Source organism: Myotis lucifugus, unplaced genomic scaffold (genome assembly GCF_000147115.1).
Source record: "Myotis lucifugus unplaced genomic scaffold, Myoluc2.0 scaffold_21, whole genome shotgun sequence".
NCBI classification, from domain to species: Eukaryota; Metazoa; Chordata; class Mammalia; order Chiroptera; family Vespertilionidae; genus Myotis; species Myotis lucifugus.
Genome location: NW_005871069.1, coordinates 11,649,610 through 11,661,521, shown reverse-complemented (window position 1 = coordinate 11,661,521; position 11,912 = coordinate 11,649,610).

The following is an 11,912-nucleotide window of genomic DNA, read 5'->3' as shown; positions in this document are numbered from 1 at the left end:
CACACACACACACACATATATATATATTATATACATAATATGTATTTTATTATCACCATATTGTATTATATTTTATATAAAATTATATATATAAATACTATATAAAGATATAAGTAGTCAGTAAACACATGAAAAATGCTCACCATCAATAGTCATCAGAAAAATGCAAACTGAAATTCAAATGAGTTTTCACACCCTTTCATATGGCTAAGATTAAAATAACTAGAAATACCAAGTGTTGTCAAGGATATGAAGCAACACAAACTCACAAATTTCTGGTGATATTATAAAATAGTACAAAACTTTAAAACTATTTAGCAGTTTCACAACATTTGTTTTAGAATACATGTACACAAATAAATTTATGTCAAGAGATGGCTTAGAGCTGCGGTCGCCAACTGGTCGTCCACGGACCACTGGTGGTCCATGAGGTCCGAAAGGTTGGCAACTACTGGCCTAGAGGAAGGAGCACACCAGCACCTCTGCTTTCCCCTTCTTCCCCCACAGGCATCTCCTAAATTCTAAAGGATCCTCCCTCCAGGTTTGCAACCAGGAACAATGAGCAGGGGCAGCTGGTCCTGGACAAACCCCCTGATCCTGTCCCCAAGCCCCTTTTCTCTGACTTCTTAATGAGCTAAAGTAGCCCAGCTTAGGCTCATTCCCCTACCTGTTCCCCCTCCAGTTGCTTCTTCTATCTTAGCCCCTTCCTTGTTTCCCTGTCCCCAGCTTTAATAAACATCCTCTAAAGATCACTTGGACAAGTATTGTGAAATCTTTCCTGCACCAAATATATCAGCTGGCCCTAGGCATACCCACTCAGGGCTAGGTCCCCTTTTCTGGTAACACTCAGGCTTGTGAACTTGGACTAGAATTAAACCAATGGCTCTCACTTGCCAACTAGTTTTTGGGACTTCTCATTCTCAATAATTGCATGAGCCAATAACTGATAATGAATCTTTTCCTGCCAAGTCCCACGGCTCTCCTTATTCCAAAAATACCTAACATATGGTAAAAAAACAGCAAAGCCTGAAATTTTACCTTATTCCAAAAATAAAGAGAAAATTATATATAAAAACTCATCTTAGTTACACACAATGCTAAAAAACTGTGAAACATTACTTATATCTCCTCTCAGGAAAAGAGAAAATCTCTGAAGAATGTGATACAAAACCAAATTATTCCATGTTTAAAGCCAACAAATAGGCATTTCAAACCTACAAAAATTAGAGAATAAATTATATTAATTTCAAAAGGACACCATTGAAAGTATTTAAAAAAATAAACTGAAAACTAAACCAAAGTAAAAACAAAACCTTATATCAAACATTAAAAAATAAAAAATAAGAAAACAAAATAATTTGACAGAATTAAGACTAAACTATCAGATTAAGAAATTCACCTAGAGAAGATTGGCCAGTGTGGGATGGAGGGTCAGCAATGGAGAAGGAGAGGTTCCTGATCCAACATCCTCCTTGGCTGGTTTGGGAGGGTCCCTAAGGGAGGGAGGCCTAGTTGAGGCCGGCAATTGAGTCACCCAAGTAGGATTCGGAGACAAGCCCAGGTCAAACTGCTGCTGACTACTGCTCTCTGAGTAGCAAACTCGGGTGATCGAAGCAGGGGGTGATGTCTCCCCATCCCCATGGAACCCCCGAGGGTTTCAGCACCAAATGTTAGGGTGGCCGAAGGAGGAAGGCATGAGGCCAAAAGAGGTAAAAAATTATGAATTTATTAGGTCATCTGGAAACCCAGATGGGCTGAGCCCCAAAATGGCACCAGTCCCCAAAGATAGGGAGTCAGAGGTTTTTAAAGGACTCTAGGTGGGCTTTTTCTGGGCTGAGAATTCTCTGTGGATTTTCCTGGGAAAGTCCGGAGGGAAGAGATAATGGTCTTAGCAAGTGGAATGTAGTCTAAACAAGTGGAATGTCCATTGTGAAGTGGCCTGAAGGTCAGCTCCCAGGGGAGGGGGCATCAATTCAATTATTTGGTCAGACCTAACAAAGAACATTGGATATGTTTCTTTATTGATTAAGGTATTATATATGTGTCTTTATTCCCCCATTCCCCCCCCACACACACACACACTCATGCCCTCAACCCCCTGGTGTCTGTGTCCATTGGTTAGGCTTATATGTATGCATGTAAGTCCTTTGGTTGATCTCTACCCCTTACTCCCACCCTCCCCTACCTTTCCTCTGAGGGTTGATGGTCTGATCAATGCTTCTCTGTCTCTGGATATGTTTTTGTTCATCAGTTTATATTGTTAATTATATTCCACAAATGAGTGAGATCATGTGATATTTATCTTTCTCTGACTGGCTTACTTTGCTTAGCATAATGCTGTCCAGTTCTATCCATGCTGTTGTAAATAGTAAGAATTCCTTCTTTTTTACAGCAGCATAGTATTCCATTGTGTAGATGTACCACAGTTTTCTAATCCACTATCTGCTGATGGGCACTTAGGCTGTTTCCAAATCTTAGCTATGGTAAATTGTGCTGCTATGAACATAGGGGTGCATATATCCTTTCTGATTGGTGTTTCTTATTTCTTGGGATATAGTCCTAGAAGTGGGATCACTGGGTCAAATGGGAGTTCCATTTTTAGTTTTTTGAGGAAACTCCATACTGATCTCCACAGTGTCTGCACCAGTTTGCATTCCCACCAGCAGTGCAGGAGGGTTCCTTTTTCTCTGCATCCTCGCCAGCACTTGTCATTTGTTGATTTGTTGATGATAGCCATTCTGACAGGTGTGAGATGGTACCGCATTGACGTTTTGATTTGCATCTCACGGATGATTAGTGACTTTGAGCATGTTTTCATATGTCATTTGGCCTTCTTTATGTACTCTTTTGAAAAGTATCTATTTAGCTTCGTTGCCCATTTTTTTATTGGGTTGTTTATCTTTCTTTTGTTAAGTTGTATGAGTTCCCTGTATATGTTGGAGATTAAACCCTTATCGGTGATAACATTGGTGAATATGTTCGCCCATGCAGTGGGTTTTCTTGTTGTTTTGTTGATGGTTTCTTTTTGCTGTACAGAAGCTCTTTATTTTGATGTAGTCCCATTTGTTTATTTTCTCTTTAGTTTCGATTGCCCTAGGAGCTGTATCGGTGAAGATATTGCTTTGGCATATGTCTGAGATTTTGCTGCCTGTGGATTCCTCTAATATTTTTATGGTTTCCTGTAATATGTTTAAGTCCTTTATCCATTTTGAGTTTATTTTTGTGTATGGTGTAAGTTGGTGGTCTAGTTTCATTTTTTTTTTGCATGTATCTGTCTAATTTCCCCAACACCATTTATTGAAGAGACTGTCTTGAATCCATTGTATGTTCTTGCCTACTTTGTCAAATATTAATTGAGCATAGTGCCTTAGGTCGATTTCAGGGTTCTCTATTCTATTTCATTGATCTATATGTGTGTTCTTGTGCCAGTACCAGGCAGTTTTGAGAACAGTGGCTTTGTAATACAGCTTGATATCTGGTATTGAGATCCCTCCTACTTTGTTCTTCTTTCTCAGGATTGCTGCAGCTATTCGGGGTCTTTTTATGTTCCAGATGAATTTTTGGAGAGTTCGTTCTAGATCTGTGAAATATGCCCTTGGTATTTTAACGGGGAATGCATTGAATCTATAGATTGTTTTGGGTAGTATGGACATTTTAATGATGTTGATTCTATCAATTCATGAAAATGGTATGTTCTTCCATCTTTTTATGTCTTCTTCTAGCTCTCTTTTCAGTGTCCTGTGGTTTTCCAAGTACAGTGGGGCCTTGACTTACGAGTTTAATTTGTTCCGTGACGGAGCTCATAACTCAAATTACTCGTATGTCAAATCAATTTTCACCATTACAATGACACGTGATGCTGGGCTGATGTTGTGGTGTTCACTGTGACGTTCGCTGTGCCAACTAGCGGTGGGGTATCTGAAGCTGGCTCGTAACCCAAATTTTAGCTCGCAACTCAAAGCAAAAAATCGGCCGAGAGACAGCTCGTATCTTGAAAAAGTCGTTAGTCGGTATACTCGTAAGTCAAGGCCCCACTGTACAGGTCTTTTACCTTCTTAGTTAAGTTTATTCAGGGGTATCTTACTTTTTTTGGTGCAATGGTAAATGGGATTGTTTTTTTAATATCTCTTTCTGTAAGTTCACTATTGGTGTATAAAAATGCCATAGATTTCTTGGCATTAATTTTGTATCCTGCTATATTGCCTAATTCATTTATTTAGTCTAGTAATTTTTTTGATAGAGTCTTTAGGGCTTACTATATGCATAGAGACTGACTGCGAATAATGTCAGTTTCACATCTTCTTTTCCAATTTGAATACCTTTTATTTCTTCTTCTTGTCTAATTGCTATGACTGTTATGGGTGACCCACGGAGACGACCACCAGGGACTCAGATCAAGATTTAGGAGCCTTTATTAAGCCAGCCAGCAACTACAGTTACAGCACCCTGCCAAAGCAAAGGCTGAACTGCAGTGCCGACTACAGGAGTTACAGCATTTTTATTTGCAAAAACCACAAAGTTAGTTACAAAGCCTTGTTTACACAATTTGTTCCCGACACAGTACAGCATCAGTACAGTGACTACCTTCCTATCTATGTGTTCTAGGAACAGAGAGCACAGCGTGACCCGCCTGGCCAAAGCACCAGATATGCAGCCCAGCACATTCCCCACTGGTTTTATGTACATGAGTCAAATCATTGACTCTTTTGGGTCATTGTTGCGGAGGGAGTTATATTGACCCCTCAGGACTATAAGCTTGATAGAATTAATTCTTTGCCAAATAAAGTCAGTGGGCCTGTTTATAAGAAAAGGGCCAGGAGTAATCTTTAGAGGGTGCAAAGAGTCCTAGACCTCTATTTTGCCTGGGTTGTCTTCAGCCAGGTGTGATGAAGCCACGTCAGGATCCTGTCGACCTTTACTGCTGTGGGGATGATCCTTTCCTGGTAGGAGTCAGTCCTTGGGTGGCAAATTTCTTTACCCAAACAGAGTTACTAGGTTGGAAGGGATGAACCGGATACAGGCAGAGTATCTTGGATGTGCTTCTGGTCTGCTTTCTGGGTAGACTGTAAAGCTCGAAAGAACTTGAGTAAAGATTAGTTGTGGATTTCAGCTTTTCTAGATTGGGTTTCCAAGTAAGCTGGTGATATGGGTAGTTCAGGGTCTGGAAGAGTCACTAGAATCTGTAAAGGCCCCACTGGTTTTAAGGCAGCCTCCTGGGCTGCTTTGTCTGCAGCCTAGTTCCCTCTTGCTTCTGGGGAGTCCCCTTGTCTTACATACATAGAGGTGGAAAGACCTAGTTACATCTGGCAGTGCAAATTGGCCCATCGTCCTTGCTCTGCTCATGTCTGTCTAACTACCTACTATATTACCTCAAGGATCCTGGCTCTGAATTCTTTCAGGGAAATGGACGTTGGATTTCTTCTGTAATTACTTCCTGCTGAGGCGGGTCAGAAGTTTCTCTCAGAGCCAAGAGATCCTTGCTTTCTGTCAGAGGGACGATGAGGCCTGGGCCCAGAAGGAGGTAGGCTTGTGACCTGGCAGAGACAAACTGTAACAAATCGTCTGGTGGGAGGGAAAGAAAACATTTAAGTTTTAATAACTTTTATTGAAACAGAATTTTTCTCCTTAAAATTATCCCTCTGTTTATTAAAATACTAATTTATTTACTGTATTCAATTTTGCCTGATTGTTTGCATAAACACAAGAATAGTAATTGACTACCTTTGCTGGAATTTCATGATTGAATCTTAATGTGCCCCGTAGGGCCAGGAAGCCAAGCCACCCAGCTGCCATCAGGCCTGCCTGCAGTATCTGCTGAATTAGGTGAATTCCTCACCTGCAGTGGCTCTGCCCAGGCCCATTGTCCTTGCTTTAAGGCCCTTCTCAGTAGCCCTCCTACTCGTCGCGGCCCAGAGTGCGTGGGGTTCTGCAGGGACGCAGAGGTGCCCTTATTGCTCCCCTTGTACTCTGACCAACCGCCAGTGATGGCAGGGCATGGGCCTGATGCTCCAGCGCCAGCTATTTTCAGGGATACCAAGCAGGATACCAGGCTTTCTCTATGGCACTCTTATTGGCTTCAAGTCTTCAGAGCTCAGACAGGGCTCTTTAAAACATGATACTCCAGTCAAAGTTTCCGGTCAATAAAACCACTATTGGAAACTGGTCTTATTGAATTTATACAAAGAAATGTATTGCCATGATTTATTTAGCATTGCCAAATTTCGGAGGAATTACGTAAGGAGAAAAAGCTACTGACCTGCCTTAAGATCTTCTGATTTTCCTTGTCAGTCCTTTTTATGGACTCTTCAGATTTATAACAAAACAGTAACTGTTAGATTTCTTTTATTAGTCCCCCCCTAAGTATTTTGGCATAACTATTTACCCTCTGTTTCCTGACTTACTGGCCTGTATTATTTGATTAATTTCTTTTTAACATTTCTCTTCTCCTTCTTATTACATACACAACCTTTGTAAATTTTACACTTCTAAATTAGCCTTTAAACCTTCTTTCCATGTCCTTTAAAAATGCATAACCATGCCTCAGACCTTCTACTCAGTAATTCCATATTCTTAGAAACCTCAATGCTTTAATGATTATATAAAGTAAACAGCCAGTATTTCTTAGATTACTAAGAGCAGGTGCTTCCTTCCTTATGCAATTTCAAGTATTGGAAGGGTTAAAGAGAACAAAACAGGACAGAGAAAAACTTACTGTGCTTAGTAACAGCTTGCGGCCTTGAGTCCAGCATAGTTCAGATAAGTAAAAATCAACAAAAACTCTCTCTCCCTGCTCTCCCTGCCGATGCTCCCCCACCCCCTTTTTCTGTATTAACCACTTACTCTGTCCTTAGCTGCTCCCCATCCTCTGGGTCTGTCCACTCAAAATCAAAAATTGGTTGACTCTGGGGTGCCAAGGGAAGGGAGAAGAAAGCATCCTTCAAGTCTAGGACAGTATAATACCGGTGGTCCGGCCAAAGTAAGCTTAGGAGGTATAAGGGTTAGGGATGGTAGGATGGTTAGATTCTACTCTTTTGTTTACCTCCCTTAAATCTTGAACGGGCCTAAAGTCTTCCATTCCTGGTTTCTGGACAGGTAGTAAAGGGGTGTTCCATGCTGACTGGCAAGGTATTGGGATTCCCGCCTTTCTCAGTCTCTGTATGTGTTTGGCTATGCCCAACTTTGCCTTCTGACTCATCGGGTATTGCCTGACCTGAATCAGAGTGGCAGTGCTGGTGAGCTGGATTACTATGGGAAGCCGGTGTCTCGCCAGCCCAGGTGGATTCCCCTCAGCCCAAACTCCAGGTATCTCTTTTTGGAGCTCTCAGAGGTAGGGATCTTCTGAGGGGGTCTTTGAAATCCCTTCATGTAGCCTGTATTCCTACTGTAAAGGGCAGGTGAGGAGTAAACTGTTCCCTCTGGCTCTGTGGGCAGTTGGAGGAGTACCCAAGGTCCTTCCCCTCATTCATTTCTTACTCTCTCCCTCTCCTCTGAGGTGAAGAGAGTCTGACAGTTGTCCCAGGTTGGCTGGTGAGCGAAGAAAACCGACTCAAGGAGGGAGACCAAACTCTGGGGGTTTTGAGAAAAGGACAGATTCTGATTCTGCCAGTTATACAAATCACTGGTGGAAAAGGGGACATAAATCATAAAGGGTCGACCATCCGGCCCTAAGTCCAGGGTGGCTGCCTGACATAATGGCAACAAGGGGGCTGGCCCACTTGGGGAAGCCTCCTCAGTCCCTCACTGGGGGTCCCCTGGAGGTCCATAAGAGGCCCCGGTCCTAGTGTGGGGCGGACTAAAAGGGTTTCTGGCTGACAGAGTTTGTGCGGGTGGCCATGGGAGAGGTTGTGGTGGCGGCGGGGAACTCGACTCTGCAGCCTGCCCCGCACCAGGGAGTGGGGCCTGAGGGAACAAAATTTCTGTAAATCAAAATAATTAATGGGGCTGTTTTCGGAAGCGTATACATCCAGAGACCCTGCAACCACGGCATCCAGGAATCGGCTACTGACCCAGAAACACTGGATCGACAGCAGCGCGAATATGTGGACTCAGAGGAGCCTTGCTCCTCCTCAGAGAACGCAGAGAGAGAACTACATAACCAAACACCTGGAAAAGAGAGATCATGGGGAGACAAAGAAACAGCCCGCATATGAAAGAAAAACAGGCATCACCAGAAAAGGAAGTAAACAAAATGGGGGCAATGGGGGCAAGCAACCTGTCAGAGAAAGAATTCAGAGAAATGATCATAAGGTGGATGAAAAGAATGGAAGACAAATTCAACAATATGTGTAAGAACCAAGAGGAAATGAAAAATGACATCACTGCTATAAAGAACTCAATAGAAAGCATCAACAGTAGACTAGAAGAAGCAGAGGACAGCATCAGTGAGCTAGAAGACAAGGTAGGAAAAAATACCCAAGCAGAGCAGCTTCTAGAGAAAAAAATTTAAAAAGCATGAGGAGAGCCTAAGAGAACTTTGGGACAACACAAAACGAAACAACATCCGCATAATAGGGGTGCCAGAAGGAGAGGAAACTGAGCAAGGAATAGAAAACCTGTTTGAAAAAATAATGACAGAAAACTTCCCTGATAAAGGGAAGAAAAAGCTCACACAAATCCAAGAAGCTCACAAAGTCCCAAACAAAATGAACCCCAAAAGACCGATGCCAAGGCACATTATAATTAAATTGGCAAACACTAACGACAAAGCAAGAATCTTAGAAGCAGCCAGAGAGAGACAAAAAGTTACCTACAAAGGATCCCCCATCAGGCTAGTGACTGATTTCTCAACAGAAACACATCAGGCAAGAAGGGAATGAAGTGAAATATACAAAGTTATGCAAAGGAAGGGTCTGAATCCAAGAATATTGTACCAAGCAAGGCTATCAATCAAAATTGAGGGTGAAATCAGGAGCTTCACAGACAAAAAAGGACTACGGGAATTTATTACCACCAAACCAGCAATGCAAGAAATGCTAAAGGGTCTGCTGTAAAAAGAAAAAATAGGAAACAAAGAAGGAACACAGGGGTAAAGAATAAAAATGGCGACAAACAAGTATCTATCAATAATAACTTTAAATGTAAATGGATTAAATGCCCCAATCAAAAGACATAGGGTAACTGAGTGGATAAGAAAACATGACCCATATATCTGCTTTCTACAGGAAACCCACTTCAGAAAGAAAGACACACACAGACTGATGGTGAAGGGATGGAAAAGGTTTTTCAGGCGAATGGAAATGAAAAAGAAAGCTGGGGTAGCAATACCTATATCTGAAAATTAGATCTCAAAGTGAAGGACATAAAAAGAGATAAGGAAGGCCACTTCATAATACTAAAGGGAGCAATCCAACAAGAAGAAATAACTCTGGCAAACATATACACACCCAATATAGGAGCACCCAAATACATAAGAAAACTTCTGGAGGGGATCAAGGGAGAGACTGACAGCAATACAATCATAGTAGGGGACTTTAACACCCCAGTATCACCATTGGACAAATCCTCTAAACAAAAAATCAGCAAAGAAATATCAACCCTAAATGATGCACTAGATCAGATGGAATTAATTGACATCTTCAGAACATATCATCCCAAAGCCACAGAATATACATTCTTCTTAAGTGCACATGGGTCATTTTCAAAGATAGACCATATATTGGGTCACAGGCAAAGTCTCTTCAAATTCAAGAAGATAGAAGTCATATCAAGCATCTTCTCAGATCACAATGGCATAAAACTGGAAATCAACTACAATAAAAACAATCCAAAAAAATCAAACACATAAAGACTAAATAGCATGCTATTAAATGATGACTGGGTTACCAGAGAGATCAAAGAAGAAATAAAAAACATCATGGCAACAAACGACAATGAAAACACAACAATCCAAAACCTATGGGATACAGCGAAAGCAGTCTTGAGAGGGAAGTTCATAGCTCTACAAGCCTACTGCAAAAAACAAGAAACAATGATGATAAATTACTTAACCCTACAACTCAAAGAGTTAGAAAGAGAGCAACAAGAAAAGCCCAGTGTAAGCAGAAGGAAAGAAATAATAAAGATCAGAGCGGAGATAAACGACATAGAGACCAAAAAACAAAAACAAAAACAAAAAACAATACAAAAGATCAACAAAACCAAGAGCTGGTTCTTTGAAAGGATAAACAATATTGATGAACCTCTAGCCAGGCTCACCAAAAAACAAAGAGAGAGGACACAAATAAACAAAATCAGAAATGAAAGAGGAGAAATAACAACAGACCCCACGGAAATAGAAAGGATTGTTAAAAAATACTATGAACAACTCTACTCCAACAAACTAGACAACCTGGAGGAAATGGACATGTTCCTAGAAAAATACAACCTTCCAAAACTCAATCAGGAAGAGTCTAAAAATCTCAATAGGCCAATAACTATAGAGGAAATTGAAGCAGTAATCAAAAAGCTTCCAGCTAACAAAAGCCCAGGACCAGACGGCTTCACAGGGGAGTTTTACCAAACATTCAAGGAAGAACTAAAACCTCTCCTCCTCAGACTATTCCAAAAAATTCAAGAGGAAGGAACACTTCCAAGCTCATTCTATGAAGCCAGCATCACCCTAATACCAAAACGAGGGAAAGACAACACAAGGAAAGAGAATTACAGGCCAATATCCCTCATGACCATAGGTGCTGAAATCCTCAACAAAATCCTAGCAAATTGGATCCAGCAGTACATCAGAAAGATCATACACCATGACCAAGTAGGATTTATCCCACGGATGTAAGGATTGTACAATATCCGCAAATCAATAAATGTGATACATCACATAAAATAATTGAGAGATAAAAACCACATAGTCATATCAATTGATGCAGAAAAAGCATTTGACACAATCCAACACCCTTTCTTGATAAAAACTCTCAGCAAGGTAGGAATAGAAGGATCATACCTCAACATAATAAAAGCCATATATGACAAGCCCACAGCCAACATCATAATCAATGGGCAAAAACTAAAACCATTTCCCCTAAAAACAGGAACAAGACAGGGATGCCCCCTCTCACCACTCTTGTTCAACATAGTACTGGAAGTACTAGTCGTTGTGATCAGACAAGAAGAAGAAATAAAAGGCATCCAAATTGGAAAAGAAGAAGTAAAACTGTCCTTATTTGCAGATGACATACGGTACCTAGAGAACCCTAAAGACTCCATCAAAAAATTATTAGACTTAATAAATGAATTCCGCAATGTAGCAGGATACAAAATTAATTCCAAGAAATCTATGGCATTTCTTTACACCAATAGTGAACTTACAGAAAGTGAGACTAATAAAGCAATCCCATTTACGATTGTTTCAGAAAAATGAAGATCTCTAGGAATAAACTTAACTAAGGAGGTAAAAGACTTATATACGAAAAACTACAGGACACTGAAAGAAGAGATAGAGGAAGACATAAACAGATGGAAGAACATACCGTGTTCATGGATTGGTAGAATCAACATCATCAAAATGTCCATACTACCCAAAGCAATCTATAGATTCAATGCAATCCCCATTAAATTACCAACGGCATATTTCACAGATCTAGAACGAATGTTCCAAAAATTCATCTGGAATAAAAAAAAGACCTTGAATAGTTGCAGCAATCCTGAGAAAGAAGAACAAAGTAGGTTGGATCTCAATACCAGATATCAAATTGTATTACAAAGCCACTGTACTTAAAACAGCTTGGTACTGGCACAAGAACAGACATATATATCAATGGAATAGAATAGAGAACCCAGAATTTGACCCAAACCACTATGCCCAATTAATATTCAACAAAGGAAGCAAGAGCATACAATGGAGTCAAGACAGTCTCTTCAATAAATGGTGTTGGGAAAATTGGACAGATACATGCAAAAAGATGAAACTAGACCACCAACTCACA